The sequence below is a fragment of the Crotalus tigris genome, unplaced genomic scaffold, assembly GCF_016545835.1.
Source record: "Crotalus tigris isolate CLP2741 ecotype Arizona unplaced genomic scaffold, ASM1654583v1 scf7180000017628.32516253702:7417878, whole genome shotgun sequence".
In the NCBI taxonomy this organism is placed as follows: domain Eukaryota; kingdom Metazoa; phylum Chordata; class Lepidosauria; order Squamata; family Viperidae; genus Crotalus; species Crotalus tigris.
This window is the reverse complement of record NW_024096523.1, coordinates 5,399,290-5,422,077: the sequence shown is the minus strand read 5'-3', so window position 1 is coordinate 5,422,077 and position 22,788 is coordinate 5,399,290. Positions and strand designations below refer to the sequence as shown.

The 22,788-nt window shown below is 44.2% G+C and overlaps 1 long non-coding RNA gene across 1 annotated transcript; it reads right to left on the bottom strand.

Annotated features, from left to right (window-relative positions):
- Positions 1–17,661: 17,661 nt before the first annotated feature.
- On the bottom strand, positions 17,662–22,639 carry LOC120304136. Its single transcript, XR_005555640.1, has 2 exons — positions 22,480–22,639; positions 17,662–18,031 (listed from the first exon to the last, which is right to left on the bottom strand). It is a non-coding gene; the product is annotated as an uncharacterized LOC120304136 (long non-coding RNA).
- Between the last annotated feature and the right edge of the window lie 149 nt (positions 22,640–22,788).

Genomic DNA, 22,788 nt, shown 5'->3' with positions numbered 1-22,788 from the left:
AACTCATTATCAACCATCTCACTTAGCGATTGGGCTCAATTGTGGTCATAGGTTGAGGACTACCTGCATGCCAAACATGAACACTGGTGACCCCTAACTCATTCTTAATACAACAACAATAACAACAACAATAATAATAAAGTTGGAAGGAATCTTGGAGGTCATCTAGTCCAACCCACTGGTCAGGCAGGAAACCCTATACCATTTCAGACAAATGGCTGTCCAGTCTCTTCTTAAAAACTTCCAGTGTTGGAGCATTCACTGCTTCTGGAGGCAGGTTGTTCCACTGGTTAATTGTTCTAACTGTCAGGAAGTTTCTCCTTAGTTCTAGATTGCTTCTCTCCTTGATTAGTTTCCATCCGTTGCTTCTTGTCCTGCCTTCAGGTGCTTTGGAGACTTCCTCTTCTTTGTGGCAACCCCTAAGATATTGGAAGACTGCTATCATGTCACCTCTTTTGGGTCCAACGTCTATATTCTGTAATGCTCTAGTCCAGGGGTTCCCAACCTCTGGTCCGTGGACCGTACTGGGCTGCGGCATGCCAGCAACTGGTCCGCACAAGCAAGCAAAGCCCCATCCACAGGATGCAGGCAGCACCCAAAACCATGCACCCTCCGGTCCGCAGAAAAATCGCTCTCCATGGAACTGGTCCCTGGTGCCCAAAAGGTTGGGGACCTCTGCTCTAGTCTCACCGGCTCAGTCTACAAGCTGAAATAGGATTGACGAGGTTAATGTGGACTTTTCAGGGTGGGAAAATTAGCCACGTCAATGTTCTTCCCACTCCGTTTGATTTCATTACTGTCCAAATGTGTAGGAGAATCCAGCTCCATCTCTGCACCTGTCTTAGTTGCAAAAAAAGCCCCTCTTGCATCAGGTCAGTGAAGCAGACCAATCTCACCTCAGGGAATGAACTAACATCTCAACCCTGGCAAGGATCAACTGATGATTCTCATAGACACATTTGAGGGGATTAGTTGAGGAATGGGCTATGAAGGGCAGCACATGTTTGGAAGAAGAAGCAGTGGATTTATGAGATTCCAAGACTTGACTGAAATAAACACACATAGTTTTCTGCCCACATCAAAGTCAAACAACATGGACTAGTTGTAAGAAGGCTTCCTAGACTCCTCACCCTCTAAGCTAGGGATGTATAATCTTAGCAACTTTAAGACTTGTGGACTTTAACTCCCAGAATTCCCCAGCAAGCATGGCTGGCTGGGGAATTCTGGGAGTTGAAGTCCACAAGGTTGGACACCTCTGCCCTAAGCACTTGAAGACTTGTTTTCTTCTTCATAGTAAGACATCCTGCATTGTTGATGATGCTATTATAAAAAAAACAATGCCATGACAATAACAACAATAATAGCATATTTCTTGAATTTATATTCCACATTGGGGGGAGTTTGGTTGATCAAGGAGGCTTGGGCAGGGATCAATTTCCATTAAAAAAAACATAATATGGCTTTCTGGAACATTTGCAGTAAGCTTATCTGTCCCTCTATTGCTACATCTTCTCTTACCATACTCAACAGCTGACTTTGAAGACTTCATGGCAAGAGAATGAATTTCACGACTTCACAACTGATGAAGTTTCTTGGATGAGAAATGAAATATTTTGTTCTTCTTCCTCAAGGGGAAAAAAAACAGTCCAGTTGCCTTTCAAAATAGCACTTTTGAGAAGTCTACACCCTCCCATTTCCATTGCTATATCTTCATAGAAATATACAGTACATACCCATCCAGTACAAGGACCAATGAAAAGAAGGTCAGAATAATGATTGCCCCAGAGTTGTCAAACATCCTGAACTTCTTGCTCTGGGCATCCCTCTTTGTTGCCTTCTGAACAGTAATGAACTCAAACTCATCTTTAAATAGACCTCCGAGAGAGGGCTGGGTCTTCAGCTGAGTGACAATCTGAAAGACAGCCAAACACTGAGCACAGGAGAATTTTTTTCTGCATTCCAGAGAATTCTTACTACTGGCGGAACTTGGCATGTACACATAGCACCACCAGAACGCGCTACGACGTGAGCAGGCAGGAATGCTGTAGTTGACCACAAATCTCCCAAAACCAAGTGGACAAGAAGGAGAATCTCAACAACCAGATGTGCATACCAGCCAGAAAGCCAACATCGCACCATCTGGATCACAAGATCTCTCCCTTGGTCTATCTGCAACACCGACGACTCCCCAGCAGGTGGGCACACAAGAAGCCATGATTCCTAAGCTCAATGCAATGGCAAAGGAATTCCAGCCAAACCTTCAAGGCCCCTCGTCTGCACCACGGGAAATTACCCTCATCAAGGAAGAAAACTGCCAGCCATCTTTGGCACATTCCCCTGTTCTTGGGAGCAATGCCTATGAGGATCAACAAGAAGCAACCAATTGTGCTCCTAACGACCTCAACACCGTACCACCTCAGCCTGACGCCAAATCCTATACAGCACCAAAGTATCTTCCAACATTCTGGAGAAGAAGGTTGGATTTGGGGGAGTACAAGATCTGCTCCAAATGCTGTGAGTCTACAGAACACGTAGCCAAAGCTTGCACAGTGATGGTGAAGTGTTACCTATGCAAGAGTGACAAGCACCCAGGAGCCCTGCATCCAGACTCTGAGCAGGTACAACAAGCAACTTCTACTCCTCCTTCGACCAAGGAGCCTCAGCCTGGCTCCGAAGTGCACCCAGAGGCGACTGCATCAACTGCACATTACCATTTCCAAGTGAACTCCCAAGTGAAGAAATGCCTCTCACAACATACACTGTCCCGCAGAGGACAACGGGGAGGAAAGTCACCAGATTCCGCATAGTCGTTAGATGGGAGTTCACAGTTCCTACTGCCGCCATTGCTAGAATGGGATGCCTTACCAGACGATCGCAGTCAAATTCTAACACCAGAGGTAGCACGCACCGTACCTCACCTGGCATCACTTCCCTGCCCTAGATCCTGAAGCCGAAATCCTGCTTCTATTGGGAGTAGACGCCCCTGACACCTTTGCCTACCACAGAATGGTCAGAGGCCCAACAGGCCCCCAATTGCCTTTAAGATGGAACTTGGATGGGTCATCTCAGGAACGGTCTGTGTTGACCGGCTTCAAACTCCAACCCAGGTGAATATCTCAATGACCTCCATTCTCAATAATGGGAGAGCATCCCACCTGAAACCACGTCAAGCACACTTCATGCTTTCGGCAACCAAACCTGTTTTGGGAGCGACAGTGTTCCACACCAGCAAAAATCACAATGACTTAGCCTTGTCGATAGAGGACAAAGAATTTCTGCAGCTACACACACTCTCCAAAAACACCACAGACTGGGATGAGCCGCTTCCGCTAGAATAGACGTTAAGACTGGGAGACATGGCGTACATCCCTAGATTGTCTCCAAAACATCCGCGTGTGACGCACGTATGTCTTCATTTCACCCGCCGCCGCACAAAGGAAAGAATTGCATGCTTTCTCAGATGCGTCAATGGAGGCAACAGCAGCCATAGGATTCATCACAGTCTACGGCAGGGAGAGCCACATTTACGTCGGCTTCGCTATGGGAAAGGCGAAACTGACACCATAACAAGGTCACACCGTATCAAGGTTGGAACTCTGCGGTGCTGTACTGGCCATAAAACTCACCAATCTGACAAAAAAATGATAGACCTTGAGCTACAATCCATCACCTTTTAGATGATCAGCAAGGTGATATTGGACTACATCCACAACCAAAACAGATGCTTCTATGTCTACGTAAGCAATAGAATAGAAAGGATTAAAAGATCTTCAAGTCCTGAGCAATGGCAGTATATGCCAACAGATCAGAACCCTGCGGACCAGGCTAAGCGGTCCATTCTTGCATCACAGTTGGCAGAATCGATCTGGCTAAAGGGTCCTGAGTTCTTAGCTTGTCCAGACAGCCTGATGTCACAGGGACCAGAATACTATGAGCTTCTAGATCCAGCTCCAGATTGCCAACATGCAACCTCAGGCACCCAGCAAATCGCTCAGACAACTGTCCAGACTATCTTCTTGTCGACAATGGTAAAGGAAACAAAGAAACCATCCTCTAACCGTTTCCTAGAACCAGCCCACTTTGAACGCTCCTCCTTACGGAGACCCCTCATATTGGGCAAAGCAGTGATCATCCTATTCACATGTCTTAGCATCCAAGGAACTAACTTGTAGGAGCCTGCAAAGAACTACAGATTAATAAAGGCATTTGCAATGACCCAGTAATTGATAAATACCTAAAGGCCCAAAACTGTGTATGGACATTCAATCCTCCCCATACATCCCACATGGGAGGAGTGTGGGAGTGCATGATTGGCAGAACGCTCTCTCCGCTGTCCAGTTTCCCTCTGTCAGAAGACCCTGGAAAGGGTCAAAAGTCGCCTTGGAGGGGTGACCACCACTGAGGAGGACCCTCGATAGATCAGGGAAGGGTGGCAGCCCTTCCGTTTGATCTGAGGCAGTTCCTTTGGGCCAACAAAGAAAAGATCGGCCATTAACATGGCCGATCATCAAGCCATTCCAGCCAAAAGCCAAAAGCACTACTAAGCACGATGAAAGCAACATGGAGGAATTGGGTGAGACCTTACCTTACCTTTCTTGCTCCCCAATTACTTTCCTGTAAAAGCCTTTGGAAAGCCTTTTTTCCCCCTCTTTATTCTGCGGCTCCTGCCTACTCTGGAAATATAAAGCTAAGGGGGAAAAAAGAACCAAACTAAATGACTAAATATTTGGACTTGTAATTTTTGGATACCTGGGGTCCCAAAAGGTTTTTTATTCCTACAGAGATCTATTATTTTACCTATTTGCTAAGCTGAAAAAAAAAGAATATTTCTTTCTTGCTTTTTTAAACCGGATAAAAGCCTAACTTTACATGTTATTGGCGAAATATGGTACAGCAAGTGAATTTTTTTTCTGACTGGGAGACTTGTGAGACTAAGATTTGTCCCTGACATTATCAAAAAAAATAAGAACTTGAAACAGCTGGGTGGTGAAAATAACTATAGTGGAGGTGGAGATGGGGCGTTGTCTTACCTGAACGCCTTTTCTCAGCATGATGATGGATAATCCACGGATTGGGTTTCCTGAAGTCCCTTCTGCCCAATAGACTATGTCTGAAAGTTAGCCATGCCTCCCACTGGGCCATGCTGCCCCAGTTCCGACAAAGGCAAAGCAGCAAAGTCCGACGCCTTGGATCCCTGACCCCTGACACAGGACCTGACAGTCACTAAAGGGCGGGAGTGGATTATCCATCATCATGCTGAGAAAAGGTGTTCAGGTAAGACAATGCCCCTTCTCCAGCATGAGGATGGATAATCCATGGACTGGGACGTACCAAAGCCTGCTCTGTCCCTATGGGGGGGGAACAGTCAGGGCATGTGGTCCACCAGACGATACCACTCTTTGTAACACCCTGCAGCCAAAAGAAGCGTCAGCAGAAGCAAATTTATCAAGTTTGTAATGCCGTATAAACGGAGAGGGGGATGACCAGGTCGCCACCCGACAAATCTCAATAGGCGCTTGAGTCACCCAGGCTGCAGAAGTCGCAGCATTGCGAGTGGAATGAGCAGTGATACGGTTAGGGATGGATAAGGACTGGGATTGGTATGCCTTGGCGATACAGGCCTTTATCCACCTTCCAATGGTGGTCGGCGAGATCTTCTGTCCTATGGAAGAAGGCTGGAAAGAAATGAAAAGTGCTTCCGATTTACGGAAGGCAGAAGTCTGCTTTATGTAAAGATGCAGTGCTCTGCGCACATCCAAGGTATGCCACTGGCGTTCTAGAATGTGAGACGGCCTAGGGCAAAAGCTTGGCAGAATAATCTCCTGGGAGCGATGAAATAATGTGTTTACTTTGGGAATAAATGATGGATCCAGCTGAAGGGTTACACAATCAATACGAAAAACGCACAGATCCTCCCTGACAGAGAGTGCTGCTAGCTCGGATATGCGTCTGGCTGAAGTCACTGCCACCAGAAAGGCTACTTTCATTGACAAGAGTGCAAGTCACAAGACTTAAGAGGCTCGAACGGTGATCTGGTAAGAGCTTGGAGAGCACATGAAAGATCCCAAGAATGGACTGTGGGTGGTTTTGTGTTGATCACCCCCTTAATGAAGGAACGAACCATTAGGTGATGGGCCAGAGAAGAAGAATCATCGCATGAGAGTACCGTGGCTAGTGCCACTACCTGCCTCTTGAGGGTATTCAGAGAGAGGCCTTTGTCGACCCCATCCATCAAATATTCCAAGATCCTAGGCACAGTAAGCGATGACATATCAATTTGGTTCCTGGAACACCAATTGAAAAAGCCCTTTCAAGTGGAGTCATAAATTCTATTGGTAGACGGATGCCTGGAAGCCTGGATCATGGTGATAACCCTTGCTGGATAAGACGCTTGAGTCAAACGTTGCCGCTCAAGTGCTAGGTGGTTAGCTGAAGCCATTGGGGGTCGGTGTGTTGAAGCGCCCCCTGATTGAGTGCTATGTGATCCGGAGGCAGCCTCATGGCGCCAAGATGGAAAGGCTCATGAGGTCGGCAAACCATGGATGCCTTGGCCAATGTGGAGCAATGAGAATAACCTCTGTCCTTTCCTGTAAAATCTTGTGAATAACCTCAGGCATTAGAGGAAGAGGGGGAAATGCGTACAGTAGGATCCGGGGCCATGGACTGCATAGAGCATCCACCCCCTCCACTCTCAGAGATGGAAACCGGGAGAAGAATCTCGGAAGTTGAGAATTTGCCAATGACGTGAACAGATCCAGAGCTGGTTGCCCGAACCTGCCTGCTATCTCGGCGAACAGGGGCGGATTCAGATGCCACTCAGAATGGTCTACCGTTGCCCTGCTCAGTGCATCTGCCTGTTTGTTTATCACCCCTGAAATATGGTCCGCCTTAATGGAGGAGAACTTGTCTCGGCCCAGGAGCATAGCAGCCTGGCCTTGGTCATGAGCGACTCGGACCGGGTGCCCCCTTGACGGTTCACATGAGCTTTGGCCACTATGTTGTCCATTAGGTCAAGAACATGCTGACCCTCACTATGTCTTTGAAGTGTTTCAATGCCAGGTGTATGGCTCTGAGCTCCAGCCAGTTTATATTGTGCTCCAGGTCCCGTTGGGACCAGCGACCCTGAGCCAACTGGGATTGGAGATGAGTTCCCCAGCCAAATGGGCTGGTGTCAGTGGTGAGAATAAGTCATGACAGTTCCTTGAAACTGGAACCCCTGGCTACTGAATGGGAGGTCCACCATCGAAAGAGACTTTGACACTAGAGGTGTCACCCACACTGACCTGTTGGAGGAGGCAAGCTTCTACCTCTGAAAGGGAAGGAGGAACCACTGCAAGACCCTTGAGTGCAACCTGGCCCGAGGCATTATGGAGATGCATGAGATCATCTTGCCTAAGAGTTGGGAGAGAGTAATCAGACAAATAACCTGGGCGTGTTGTACCTGCCGTACCAGGGCCCGGATACTGATCTGGTGGTCCGGTGACAAGTAGACCATGCACCTTGCCATATCTATTACTGCACCTAAGTGAAGAAGATGCATGGAGGGAACTAACTGGCTCTTTAGAAAATTCACAGAGAATCCATGGTTCTGAAGTACCTTGATGGTGAGGGCCATGTCCGACCTTGCTGTCTGAACTGACATGGACTGAATGAGGATGTCGTCCAGATAGCACTGGACCCATATTGAGACCTGTCTCAGATGGGCAGCTAAGACCGACAGGACCATTGTAAACACCCTTGGGGCCGATAACAGACCAAAGGGAAGAGCTCTGTATTGATAATGACAGGATTTGTAACAAAATCAGAGAAATTTGCGATGCCCGAGAAGGGTTGGGATATGTAGGTACACCTCGATTGACATCAGGAAGTCGTTCCTCCTCATACTGGCTAAGATGGATTGCAGGGTCTGCATTTTGAATTTTTTGTAAATCAGGTAGGTGTTTAGTCTTTTTAGATCGAGAATGGCCCTCCATCCTCCTGAGGCCTTCGGTACCACGAAAAGTATGGAATAAAAGTCTTTCCCTCTCTGGTTGGCCAGAACGGGTTCCACGGCTCTGATCTCCAAAAGGTGATGTACAGCCTCTTTCATGAGGCTTATTTTGCATGGGTTTGAAGGGACTGGGCATGAGATGAACCGATCCGGTGGTCTGGAGAGAAATTCCACAGCCAGACCATGTTCTATGGTGGATAGAACCCAAGTGTCAGTGGTGGTGCTTTCCCAACTGTATGTGAATAGAGAAAGCCTGCCACCTATGGGGGTCCCTCCCTGGAGTCACTTATTCCTCCTAAAGGGATGCCTCCCCCATGCCTCGAATGGGCCGTTTTGACTGTCCCTGTTGTCTGGGTTTGGGGCCAAAGTGGTCTGATTGACGATCGGACCTGGAAGGGAAGAAGTGAGCTGATTGAGTCCATTCCAGTGTGGAAGTGTTATGAAAAGATTGTTTACGGTAAAACGGGGAAGTCTTTCTGTCCACTCGTCTGGCCTGGAGGACTAACACCTTCTTCTTATCCTTGTTCTCCACCAAGTAGGGTTCAAGAGCTGACCCCTGGAATAAGGAGCGGGGGCCAGGCGCCATTTGGACTTTAAATCTGCTCGCCATTGTTTCAGCCAGAGCAACCATCGAGTGGAAAGGTTAGCAGCAATTGCCCTGGCTGAAAATCTGGCCACCTGGAGCATAGCATCGGCCGTGTATTCAGCCGTCGCCATCAACTTACCCTTTTATCGCTCACAATTCCAAAGGTTATGACGGGTACCTAGTACTGAGGCAGTTGATCCATGAAAAGGTTAGGGTTCGGCTTATAAGTCAGGGGGGGAAACTGTTGTGTATCACCCTTACCGGATTATAAGATCCGGTTTATTGATAGTCTCTCATTTTTGCTCCTTAAATTAAGCAAATTACCCAAAGCTATGGGGTTTCAAGGCAGCAAAGGATATTTCCCCCACTTGTTCAATACAATGGCCAATCAAGACTATGTGGGACCACTCCCTAAAACCAAGTATTACAGCCCTGAAACCATGATGCCCGGGGAGAGAGAAGAATTCATGAAATGGCACTCTGCTAATACAGGTACTGTGTTTAAACTAAAGAAGGCTCTGGCTTACTATTGCAGACAAGATGTAGATATTTTAAGAGAGGCCTGTATTCGATTTAGGGAACAGGTGATGGAAATGACTGAGCGTGAGTGTTTCAGGGGGGTCGGAGGGGATATTGTTGAGGAGATAGCGGTTTGATGCATTGACCCCTTCCAACATATCACATTGGCATCTGTCTGTATGGCCCAGTACCGGTTCATGTATTTGAAGAGCTACACCATTGCATTAGTTCCTTTGGACAGTTATCACAAGACACAGAAAAGGTATTCAGCTCCAGCGATTCAATGGTTGTTGCATATAGAGCACACTGAGAATCTCAATATCCAGCATGCTCTGAAGGGGGATGAAAAGCAAGTAGGCAAATATTTTTTGGATGGTTTTGCTGTCATAAATGGAACTCCCACAGCTTTTGAATTTCACAGTTGTTTTTTTCATGGGTGCCCTGTCTGCTACTCTGAAAAAGACTTTAACAAATTACTTGATTCAACATATGGAGGCCTGCACAACCGTACTAAGATTAAAGAAGAGTACCTCAGGGACCAGGGGTATGCTGTGCGCAGCATCTGGGAATACGAATGGAGGGCCATGGTGGAGGATGACACCTCTTTGAAGCAGTTTCTAGTTGAGAATAACCTCCCAACTCCTTGAGATGCTTTTTTTGGTGGTAGAACAAATGCTACATGCCTGTACTATAAACCAAAACCTGGTGAACAAATCTTATACTATGATTTCACCAGTTTGTATCCGTTTGTGAATAAGACCAAGGAGTACCCAATTGGCCATCCGCAAATCATCTACCAAAACTTTGGGGACATAAAGCAATATTTTGGGTTGGCCAAAGTCAAAGTGTACCCACCAAGGAATCTCTATTTCCCAATCCTACCCCACAAATCAGGGGGCAAATTAATGTTTAGTTTGTGCGCAACCTGCACAGAAAAACTGCAAACCACCCCCTGTAAACACAGTGATGAGGAAAGAGCTCTGACTGGGACATGGTGTACTGTTGAATTGAATGTAGCTTTAGAAAAAGGTTACAGAATTGTTGAAATCTATGAGATCTGGCATTTTGAAAGAACATCAAATGAGCTATTTTCAGGTTATATGAACACACATCTCAGACAGAAACAGGAGGCCAGTGGTTACCCTGACTGGTGCAAAACAGAACAGGATGAAGAGCAATATATTCAGGATTATGAAAAGATGGAAGGTGTCCACTTATGACGTGACCACATTGAAGTAAATCCTGCTAAAAGACAGATTGCCAAACTGTTTTTAAATTCGCTGTGGGGCAAGTTTGGCCAGAGCACCAATCACCTGACCACATCCGTGGTGACAAACCCTGAGAATTTATTCAAATACCTTTTTGTGCCCTATTATGATGTTTCCTCATGTGAGTTTGTGGATACAGAGACAGCCGTTGTGACGTGGAAAACAGCCAAGAACCACCCCACCAAATCCACATGCACTAATGTATTTATCGCCAGCTTTACTACTGCTTATGCACGGCTCGAATTATACAGGCTACTGGATAGGCTGGGCAATAGGTGCCTGTACCATGACATCGATTCAGTCATTTTTGTGAGTAGAGAGGGGGCGTGGACACCTCCTCTGGGTGATTATTTAGGACAGCTGACAAATGAGATTCCACCAAACACTACGATAACAGAGTTTGTTGCAGCCGGTCCCAAAACACATGCTTATCCTTTGTCCAACAGTGAAGCGGTGCTAAAGGTGAAGGGAATCACACTAAACTGTGGTAATAGCAACAAGGTTAATTTTGACAGCTTGAAAGATTTGGTAGATGATTATTGTCTGTCTGGTGCAGAGAGAAAAAAGGAGATCAGGGTAGAAGAGTTGGGGATTGTTAGGGTTAAGAAACAGTGGACCCTAGAAATGTGGGTCCTCCGAAAAACTCTAAAAGTAGTGTATAACAAAAGGTTATTAAAGAGTGACGATTACTGTATGCTGCCTTACAGTTATTAAGGATGGTGGAAAACATTTCACAATTTGTACACCCTTTCTCCTGTATTATAAGCGGTCCATCCAATTCTGGCAAATCTTTTTTTATCAAACAAATGTTAGAACATGGCGATGTTGTGTTGTCTCAAATGCCTCAGAATATTGTATGGTTTTATAGTTGTTGGCAACCTCTGTGCAAAGAACTGCTTAATAAATTCCCTTATATTAAGTTTATGGAGGGGCTTCCGTCTTCTTTTGAAGATGATGATTTTTTTCCGCCAAATCAAATCACTCTAGCCGTGATAGATGATCTCATGGCATCAGCCGGTGACAGCGATTAAATAGAGAAGGCTTTTACACAGTACATCCATCACAGAAACCTGAGCATTATTCTCATACTACAAAACCTGTTCTTTCAAGGTAAGAAAATGAGAACAATAGCTCTGAATTCCAAATATTTGGTTTTGTTCAGCAGCCCCCGTGATCAGATGCAAATTGTCACACTGGCCAGGCAGATATACCCCACTAACACAAAGTATTTTTTAGAAGTATTCCAAGATGCCATTCGCAAACCACATGGATACCTTTTGGTAGATTTGGCAGCCACCACTCCAGAATCCTACAGGTTGAGAACAGGCCTCTTCCCGCCTGATTGGCCTACTGTTTACACAATGAAAAAGAAGTGTAAAAAGCAGTAGCTCAGTTATCTTAGCACTAGTTCATTTAAGATGTCAGAGAGGGTACGTAGAAATTGGGGGGTTTTAAAAATCTTAGTAAAGGCCAGACCAAGACAGAGAAAAGCCATCTTATGCAATGCTAATAATGACCTGGTGGGCGCAATAGCAGAAATAGCTCTGAACACCCTAAAAGGAAACCTTCCTCTGAAACCTTCACAATTCCGGTCTCTAAAGAGAAAGAAAGGTGTCATTAAAAGTTGAGTGATAGAAAGGTCTCACTCAAAAAGAAGAAGATCATACTTCAGTCGGGTGGTTTTATCAGACCCTTACTAGGGACAGCTATTCCGCTGTTGACTAGCCTGTTAGCTGGATAAACCATGGATCATGCTGAGAAAATGTATCTGGTGTCGCGTCATCAGATGGAGCAACTACAGGACAGGCCGCCTACTATAGGGGCTATAGCCACTAACCGGTTGGATGATGAGATGCGTACCATTCTTCAGAGAGCTGATTTGTGTAAGGATGACAAGATTAAGCTCTACAATTCTGCCCTGCAGGCAAAATGAGCCTGAAAAAGACAGACTGAATCTCATTTATTCATTGGAAGAGCCTCGGCCACTTCCAACATTACCAGAACAGCCGCCACAGCCATCTCTGCAGGACACAGCAATGGATAATAATAATAATAATAATAATAATAATAATAATAATAATAATAATAGTAAAGTTGGAAGGGACCTTGGAGGTCATCTAGTCCAACCCCCTGCTCAGGCAGGAAACCCTACACCATTTCGGACAAATGGCTGTCCAGTCTCTTCTTAAAAACTTCCAGTGTTGGAGCATTTACTGCTTCTGGAGGCAGGCTGTTCCACTGATTAATTGTTCTCACTGTCAGGAAGTTAGGATGAGATCCTAAGGGTGTGAGTACCCGTTACAGGAAAAATGCAGAACTTTTGCTGAACAAAATGAAACAGCATCAGGACGTCTCAACCTGGGATGATCATGGTACCTTTTTATACAAAGGGGTCCCTATTCCTGGTACTAATATTTTAGACTTGGTGAAAGGAGCCTCGCAACACCGAGCCCCTACTGAGAAGCGGAAACCTAAAGGCTGGGATGACTTTATAAATGCTATGGCTGAAGTGAATGTTCCAACCTCTGTGTTGGGGTCTACAACTGTTAAAGAGCAAATAGAAAAGTTGAAAGATTGTTTGATTGTTAAGGATGAAACTGCTACTAACCCCATCTCTGTTATGACACCCCCTTTTGGGACTCAGAAGCCTCTGATTACCGGTACCCCCTCTAGCCCTTGGACATTAAATCCTAGAAGTAGGTTCAAGTTTGGTGACTGGCTCAATTTGTAAAATGAATAAAAACACAGTGAAACAAGTAAAAACGTTTAAGTCTTTTTCTTTATTTTGCAATAAGGCATGCATTGGTGACATTTATAGGTTCCAAGCCCCCTTCCCACCTTTATAGTTTTTACAAACAGCTTTACCATGTGATCATTTTTAATATCGGCATTGGAGTACATCTTTAAAATATTTTCATAGTCCACTCCTCTAGTCCGGTTCAGTAGAAAAAACGCACAGTGTTGCCCGCAGGTCACAGCGCTGGGGTGTTGCAGTTGACGTTGGTGAAATGTGTACTACTCAGCTTGCTGCTCTAAAAACATCACTATAGAGCCAGGAAAGTCAGGGCTATCCAGCAGCCTTCCATAAGAATCAAAAAATTCACCATATTTATTTATTTATTTATTTATTTATGAGACTTATATACCGCTTTAAGTACAAGCACTCTCTAAGCGGTGTACACCAGTAAGCAATGTATATATATATACATTGCCCCCAACAATCTGGGTCCTCATTTTACCTACCCCGGAAGGATGGAAGGCTGAGTCAACCTTGAGCCGGTGAGATTTGAACCGCTGACCTGCTGAACACAGTCAGCTAAAGTGGCCTGCAGTACTGCACTCTAACTGCTGCGCCACCTCGGCTCATATCCAGGAGATGGGAAGTAGAGGGCCAGCCAGTGTTCACCAGGCAGAGTGTGAGGGTGAGTATTTACAATTAATCCAAAAGGTCTTTTGGAGATATATCGCTGGGGTAGCAGGTCACAAGGATAGATCCCTAGAAAGGCAGTATTTCCAGAGAACAATTGGAGGAGCTGCAGTGTGTCCATACATATAATCAAAAAGCACATTCCTTGTGTGACTTATTTCAATAAAGTTTTCAAAGATTGCATAGAGAATCATGTTGATGGTGTTGGGGAGGGGTTGTGCAAATCTAATTTCAGCTCTGAGGTTACCGTTCCTGATCAAAGAATAGTACTCAGAGCACCCCTGATCAGGACTCAAGTCAAAACAATACAAAATATACCCTTGGTTAAACTCTTCCTGGCTGATTATCAGTGGCCTGTCTTTCATGCCTTTGCCTGTGGCTTGCACCATCTGCATGTACTCTCTCACAAAAAGACCATGTTCATAATCAGTCTGAAGAGGCTTTGCGGGGATCTGCTCGCCATCACAATACTGGGCACAAAAATTGAAATTGCAGTGTTGAAAATTGAACGGGTTTCTTTCATAATTCCCACTAAAAGATGCATTGTCCACAAACCCAATCACCAATTGTTTAGGTAGCTGCCCCAGAAATAGTTTTTCCTGATTACACACAAGGCTACCTGCAGGAATACTGTAAACCTTCATCCCCACTCGATCAATGGGGTATTTGGCATTGGAGGTGAGCAAAGTTTCTGCATGGCCAAGGTGTACTCCCGGGGCTACTTTTACACGTTTTACAAAGAGAGAAGCTGCCAGGAGTTGCACTTCATCACACAAAATTCATTTCTGCTTCTTGTGAGTTTGACTTTCACATCAACGCCGTTAATCAGCACTCTGTCTTGAAAAAAACAGATCGCTATGCAGAGATCCTAGCAAATCCCATTTACGACTACCAGCCGTGTGTCTTGCTCTCGCAGAATCAGAATCAGTTTAATCATGGCCCGATAAGAATAGCAATGATGGCTCTGTGTAATGAGCCAATCTCCCAAGGTAACATCCAGCTGGTTAAACAGTGATGCTATAGGGCAATTGGTCAGGCCCACCCTTGCCCCATCATCAATATCCGTCCCATCCGCCTTTACAATCTTGCAACTCACATACAGCAGGGTGTTGTTTAAATCCGTGTAATGCTCACCATGCCCCATGATAAAAAATTCCAGGGGAGCGTTGGGTGTTAGCGCTGATAAAGGAGGGATCACGACATAGGTACTGTTTTCAATACTGGTCTGTGGTGCCAGTTGAAAAAGATCCAGTTCTGATTTAACACATTCCTCTGAAGCAGAATGAATAAATGACATATTGTATTAGAATATGTCTTCCTTGTCACAGGGCTTCCTCTTCTGCGCACGTCTCCTCTTGGTATGACGGGCCTTTTTCACAAGTCTTCTCTTTTTAAATGGAATAGGCGGGCCCGATGCATAATTCTTCCTGGCTATGAACAACCCTGATCCATCCTGCACCCTTTCAACAACTTGGGATACAAGATGCCCCACAACATCTCTGGCAATGTTTTTGGCAGCAGATTTCACATGCGGCTTAATGATTTCTAATCCACGCCTCAAAAAAGGCATTGCTTTTCAAAAAAGTCCACAGAACAGACTCCCTAACCCTGTTCCATACATAATGGGGGCTCCTCGGAAGCCTGGAAGGCCTCCACCAACTTGTGCCCTGTAGTAAGCCATGTAGTTTTGAAGGCTCCCGTGCTCCTTGATTACAACCATCCTTCACTTTTCCGAGGCCTAAAATGAAGCTTGACAATCACCTTCCCGTGATAAAAATGCACGTTTTTGTCCTGGTTGGTTTTGATTTCTATAGTAACGGTACGTGATGTTTGCTGACTGGTACATAATGTAGACGGTCATAGGTTATTGTGATGAAATCATTGTCTTGCCCTTGTACAGGCACACAGTGCAGTAATGGCACATAGTAGTCACCCACTATCTGGAGCTCTACAATGTCTGTGTAAACATATAAGGTGCTGAATCCAGGGAACGTACTTAACAGATGTCCAAGTTCTCCACTAACTAGAATGGTATGTGGTTCATCCCTCTTTAAGGTTAATTTTTCGACCAACTGCATCATACTGTAGGGTTGTCTTAGGGCCGTCCTTGGCATTTGATATAATCTTGTTCATATTTTCTAACAATTGTCGGATGCTGCTATAGTACCCACTTCTCAAAGAAAAATGCCATCTCTTTCTCTCATTAGCAATTTCAAAATAGGAAGTTAATGTGCGCCAACTATGCGGATACTGTATCTCTGCTAGCCCTACTTCCCATGACCCTGGAAGATCCAACGATTTTGCTAATTGTATAGTAAAATTAGAATTTCTGTTTTGGGGGGAAATTGCTGCTGATGCATTGCTGGGAAGGGTGATGTAAAACTCTGCCATATCAAAGATGTTGTACTTCAATCTCCTTAACCCAACTATTGAACTTCTCTGGCCATCCAGTCCATTTGACTAGAAATTCTCTGTGTATCCCCCGCCCTCTTTTTTGCATAATTTTCTCTATTCTGTATATGCGCTGTTGGTCAGCAGGAACCTTTTGGAGCTCCTCAAAGTAAAAAGCCCCCTTTACAGGGTCACAGTGTAATCATTTAATCTATACACCACTCTTTCCCCCCTTGTCTGCAGTTCTTTGATGATGAATATTTCATACATATAGGTTTGCTGATGGCCCTTTTCAAACTTACCCTTTAGTCTGGATACCCTGACATGATCTCCCATCTTAAGACATTTTTCCTTTCTTTTCCTTTTTAAAGCTACCCCATAAAGTCTCATCCACACACCCCTTTCGTTAGACCAGTGGTTCTCAACCTGTGGGTCGGGACCCCATTTGGGGTCGAATGACCATTTCACGGGGGTCACCAAACGCAGTCTGCCATTTTTTCCCCTTTTCCTTAGCTGTGCTACTCCCTTTTATTCTATTGGCTTTTGAAAGCCAATAGAATAGACTCTCTTGAATAGAGTCTAATTCTATTGGCTTTCAAAAGCCAATAGGAATTGTCCAGGCTGTCTCTGCCCTGCTGAGCCCGTCAAAAGTCCCATACTGCAAACGGTGCTGCATCAATTGAGTAGTCCTCGACTTACAACCGGTTGAGTAGTCCTCGACTTACGACCGGTTGGGGGTCACGGCATTAAAAAAATTGAGAACCACTGCATTAGACAAATTTACGGTGTTAGGAGCAGTCCCGATGCTATGGTGGTAAGTGTTATTGTACCCCTGAATAGTATCTGCTAAAATGTCCACATACCGATGGGTATTTCTAGCTGTGAAATATCTCCAGAGTTTGTTTTTTAGGGTTCTATTAAACCTCTCTATAATGGCTGCTTTAGTTTCACTATGAGTGACAAAATGATGAATGCTGTAACGTGCTAAAAGTTTCTTCAGCGGAATATTCAAGAACTCTTTACTTGCATCTGTCTGTATTTTTCGGGGTGCATGTCCTGTTTGAAAGATATTCTGGAAGGTGGATGTAACTTCCCTCCCTGATTTATCAGATAAAGGGGAGGCCCAGGCATATTTAGATAACACATCGATAACTGCTAAGATGTACTTTTTTCCATGGTTCTCCTTAGAAAATTTGGAGACATCTATGAGGTCAGCCTGCCATTGATGATCTAAGCCAGACACTACTGTTTTATTTCTAGGAAAATTAATTCTTGCAGGCTTATGAAGCGTATAAGCGTCTTCCCCTGACAGCCATGTCTTGACTTGCTTCATGGTCAGGTTTTTATCATGTTTTCTAGCTTCCTGAAAAAGGGTATTCATACCTCCATAACTCCCTACACACCCCGGTGTATAATAAATACAGCTTAGAAGCTTTTCATGCATCGTTATACTGAAAGACCACTGACAGATGTTCAAGTGTTGACATTAATACAGTCTTTTATTGGTTATACAGAGTTCAAAGGGTGCATGACTCCACCATCAGAAAAATATCCCTCATCACCACTATCAGAATCAGAAGATAAAGGACTATAACACGCTATTTTACAATACTCTGACCCACCTGTGCCCCACAAATCATGTCCGCAGTCACAAGCAAACCAGTCTTTACACAAATTGCAGCTCTTTAACTCACAGGGTAGATAGCGTGGTCTCTGGGATAGCTCATAATCCCTGTTATAGTCTAGATCAGAAAAATCTGCAGAAGCTTTGTGACCACGGCGATTACCACAGGAATATAAAAGCAGGGTGTCTTGAGGTGTTTGCTGTCTAGGTGTTACTAATTCAGAGTCTGCAAAATATAAAGCACATCCTGTTAGTGTGCTATCCGCTCCAGCATCATTTACATTATCATAAATAAAAACATATTTACTTACCATTGCTGGGAGATAATGTAGCATCATTCACCATTTCACAGACTGTCCGGTAAGTACTCTGCATCTCATCATTAAAGTTACAACACACCATGCTACAGCCATGCAACACAGGTCTGAATAAAACATTTTCTTTATCATAACCCCTGCAACAGATTTTGTTGCATTCTGCCGGCTGGGGCCTTGTATCAGAGTGTCTGACACTAGCTTTTGCTGTTGGTGTAAAAACAGCTTTGGAAACAGAGATTGCCATCTTCAAAAACTGCTGAGATTAAATTGCTAGCTGTTCAGGCCTGCCTGCACAAACTCCCCTGCCCCTTGCAATGACACGCCCTTGAGCATTGCGCATGCTCAGATCATGGGGAGCATGACATGCCCGGGCATGCCCCAAATAAGGCCTAACCCCCTTTTTTTACTAGTGGACAGACAGAAACACGCATGCCCGGAATCGCGGTCCTGACATGCCTGAACAAGTTTTAAACCCCTTCTTGCCGCCTGGCTGCCTCTTGTGAGCATTTTAATTCCTGCTAATATTCTGTTGGAATATTCATGAACAGGAAGAGTCATGTGGTAATTCAGTCAGCCAATGTGAAGAAAGTGCTACTGAGTCTGTGCAAAAGATTATTGAGTTAGGAGCTGGATTTCCAGTCTCAGGTTTTGTCTCTGGTCTGTCTCTGTAAGAAGTCTTCATTAAGCTATGTTGCTGTAAAGAAGAATGGTATTGTAAATATTTTTATATAAATATAAAATTATTTGAATCAGCTAAATGCAGTCAACTGTGAGAGCTTCTGATTTATTTTTCACCAATAGAGAAATTAAAATTCTCTAACATATTCCTTTTCTGTTGCTATAGGGGGGCAGAATAAATTTTATTCAGGGTGCAAATGGCAAAATATGTATCTTTAGATTTTTTACAAAGGTAAAAACCAGCTGTGGGTTTTAAAAGGAGCTGTGGTTTGTTTGCTTTTTCCCCTGCGTTCAAGGAAATGATTTTAAAGCCCCTAGAAATAAATATCTTTTAGAAAAAAAATACATTTTAGAAAAAAGGGGTTAAATGCAGGCTCTGGCTGTCTTTCAGGGGCTTCTTTTTCCCCAGCTTTTGAGGCACTGATTTTTAAAACTCCACAAAAAATTAAAAGCATCGTTAGCCTAGAATGATTAGAAATAAAAAGCCTTTTTTTATTTTTTATTTCACAATTCCTCAAAGTAGAGCTTGTTTCCCAAAAACACAGGCCTCTGCTAATTATTCACTTTACTTAGCTCTTTTTTGGTTTTGAATGTCCATAGAATTAGTCTAGGGTTAACCTAATCATGTAGGTTAACCAGAGGATTGACTGCCAATCTTGATGGGATTAGGCCAAAACGTCACATCCGGAGGGTGGGAGCTGAGCACGTCACTTCCGTTTGGGGCCATGACCTGCTGACGTAATCAGCACATGGGTTTGTTTACTTTGATGACGTCACTGATCAAAAGTGCTGATAATTTTCATTAAAAAAAGGTATACATTATTTCTACTGAGACAGCTCATAAAAATTTATAATTTTTGATTACATGCTGTAATGGGAAATGGTGCTATGTTCGCTCTAGGTCCATTCCAGCCATTGTTATCAGAATTTTCCATTTCTGACATTTTATTTTATGGCTGTAAACCGATCCACTCTGAAGAGATCAACTTCAATGGTGGTTTTTAAAAATGGGAAAACCTCCAATAACTGAAACTTAAGAAGTAAAATATGTTTCCACAGTCATTAAGACAATCTCCTCCCTGCCCCTGGGCACAAGAATGCAGAGATTCACCCAGTCCGTTTATTAGAGCAGTACAAAAAATGTGTCTGTAAGTGGTCTGCAAGCAATCAATCTTAAAAATTCAAGTAATTAACATTCGAAAAAGATTAAGTATATTTATAAGACAAGCTGACTAGGACCCACAAAGGAATTCCAAAAGAACAATCTGTGTCTAAGTTAAAGGTGAGGTGGTATCTGTAATTACAAGAGCCAGTTTTTTGAACTGGTTAAGGCATCAGGCTAGAAACCAGGAGATGTGAGTTCTAGTCCCACATGAGGCACAAAGCCAGCTGGATGACGAATAGGCTGGTCACTTTCTCTCAGCCCAGAAAGGAGGCAATGGCAAGCCATCTCTGAAAAACTTTCCCAAGAATACTACAGGGACTTGTCCAGGTAGTTTCCAAGAATTGGGCATGACTAAATTATATACACAGATAGTCCCTGACTTACAACAGTTCGTTTAGTGCAGCGGTTCTCAACCTATGGGTCGCGACCCCATTTGGGGTCGATTAACCATTTCACGGGGGTTGCCAAGCAAGGCTGTCCGCCATTTTTTTCCCCTTTTCCGGCGGGTGCCTTACCTCCCTTGGGCTGGGCCAGCTGGTGGTCCAGCCGGTGGTCGGCCTGCTCTGTCTCTACCACTTGCCAGCTATGCCTCAGCCGGCACAGGGGGCGGCACCACGCATGCGCGGTGCTCCCGGGCAGGGAAAGTCCTCGACTTACGACCGGTTGGGTAGTCCTCGACTTACGACCGGTTTAGTCCTTGACTTACGGCCGGTTGGGGTCGCAGCATTAAAAAGGTTGAGAACCACTGGTTTAGTGAATGCTCAAAGTTATAACAGCACTGAAAAAAATGACTTATGATAGTTTTTCACAACCGTTTCAGCCTCCTGATGGTCCCATGACCAAAATTAAGCTACTTAGCAACTGAAGGGAGGGAGAATTGTACTTTCAGACTTTCAGTATTACAATAAAGTAGATTTTCACACCTGAAGCCCTTATAAATAGAAGAACACTGACACTGACATCCCCTAAACTCTGTTGAAGATGTTACCTAGCCTAGTAGCAAAATGCCCTGAAACGAAACCCACAAGCTCGTAGAACAAACTTTCACCCTCATCCTACACCTGACCTACAGATATTTGCCACTATTGCAAAGTAGATTTAGCTCATTTGGTTGTGATTCCTATGTGGATGACCCATGTGACTGACATCAATCTTGCAATTGAATGGAAGCTCTAGTTTAGGGGTCTTCACACTTGGCCCTTTTATGACTTGTGGACTTCAATTCCCAGAATTCCTCAGCCAGGCACGCTTGCTGAGGAATTCTGGGAGTGGAAGTCCACAAGTCATAAAAAGGGTCAAGTTTCATACATAAACATCATAATAGATGTGATAAGGCACGATAATCAATTGGATGAAATCTGAATTTTGTTTAATGAACTGAAATGATTTAAGACTTAACATTATTTTGCTATCTTAAAGAGATTGATGGATTGATGGATTATGTATATGGTAGATTAACATTTTATTTTAATTAGGATATGTATTGTGTAGTGGAAGAAGAAATAAATGATACTGGTGATAAAATAAGGGATGCGAGAGATTAAAGATTAGAATATATCTGGAAGGGATACCTGAATTGATAACTTGTTGATTTAAAGTTAAATTTGATTATGATAATTATAAACTTACAAAGTTTTAAAACAGGTTTAGCAGTTATAGAAATTTAAATTAGAAATGGAACATTTTAAACATATTATGTTATTTGAGGGAAATAGAGAGGGGACATTGAATGTATCGATTTGAGATATTTATATATGCTTTTATGTTTATGCGTGTCCTGAGTACTTTTTCTTAAGAATCAAAAAACCAATAAAATGTTTTACAATAAATAAATAAATAAATAGGCCAAGTTTCAAGACCCCTGATCAAAGCGTATCTGACCAATAAACCCAATTTCTTCCTAAATATATTGGGTTGTGATGTATTTTGCAGATACCAGTAAAAAATAAATTCTGAAGACTAGAAGACATCCAAGGTCCCTTCCAGCCCTTTGATTCTATGGCAAATTGTAAAGGATGCATTCAAAGTGATGCAAACACAGCCATACAACTAGCTAAGATATAATATTGTGGATTAAATTGGATTGAGTGATTGGATTGGATTCACTGAACAGTTTAATCTACAAATTTACTCTCTTGAAAGGACTATAATACTGTGAAAGGTAGAAGGAAAGAGCAGAAAAGAACCAATAAAGGAGAATATTTGTAGCTCAGATTTGAAATGAGGAGTCCTCAGTGCTCTCTGAGCTTGGTTGTTTTCTTGCAGACCAGGGTTCTTCAAACCTGGCCCGTTTATGACTGGTGGACTTCAACTCCCAGAATTCCTCAGCCAGGCACACTGGCTGAGGAATTCTGGGAGTTGAAGTCCACCAGTTATAAAAGGGCCAAGTTTGAAGACCCCTGTTGCAGACCCTTCATTACTCAAACTAGGTAACATTATCAGTGCTAGTTTGGGTAATAACCTAGCTCAGACAGCACCAATCCCATTCTCCTTCTCTTAGCTTACAGCACTTACCCTCGGATCCCACCATGGAGAAAGGCGGTAGGTCAGCCAAGCTTCAGGGCGAGAGGGAATTCACTTAACCCGTTGAACCCGGCCACTGAGCCCCTTTCCCATCACGCCGGGCCACCTGGCTGAGAACGGCCCCACTAAGCCCTCAGGCTGGCCAAGAGGGACAGCTGAGCTCAGCTAAGCTGAGCTGAGCCGATCTCCGGGGCACAGGCTGTGCAGCGACTCCTCCGCAACGTCAGGGGCCGCTGTGCACAGCGCCGAGGGGACCCTGCCGCCGCTCCGGCCTTCTTTCGCCTCTCGCCGGGACGCGCG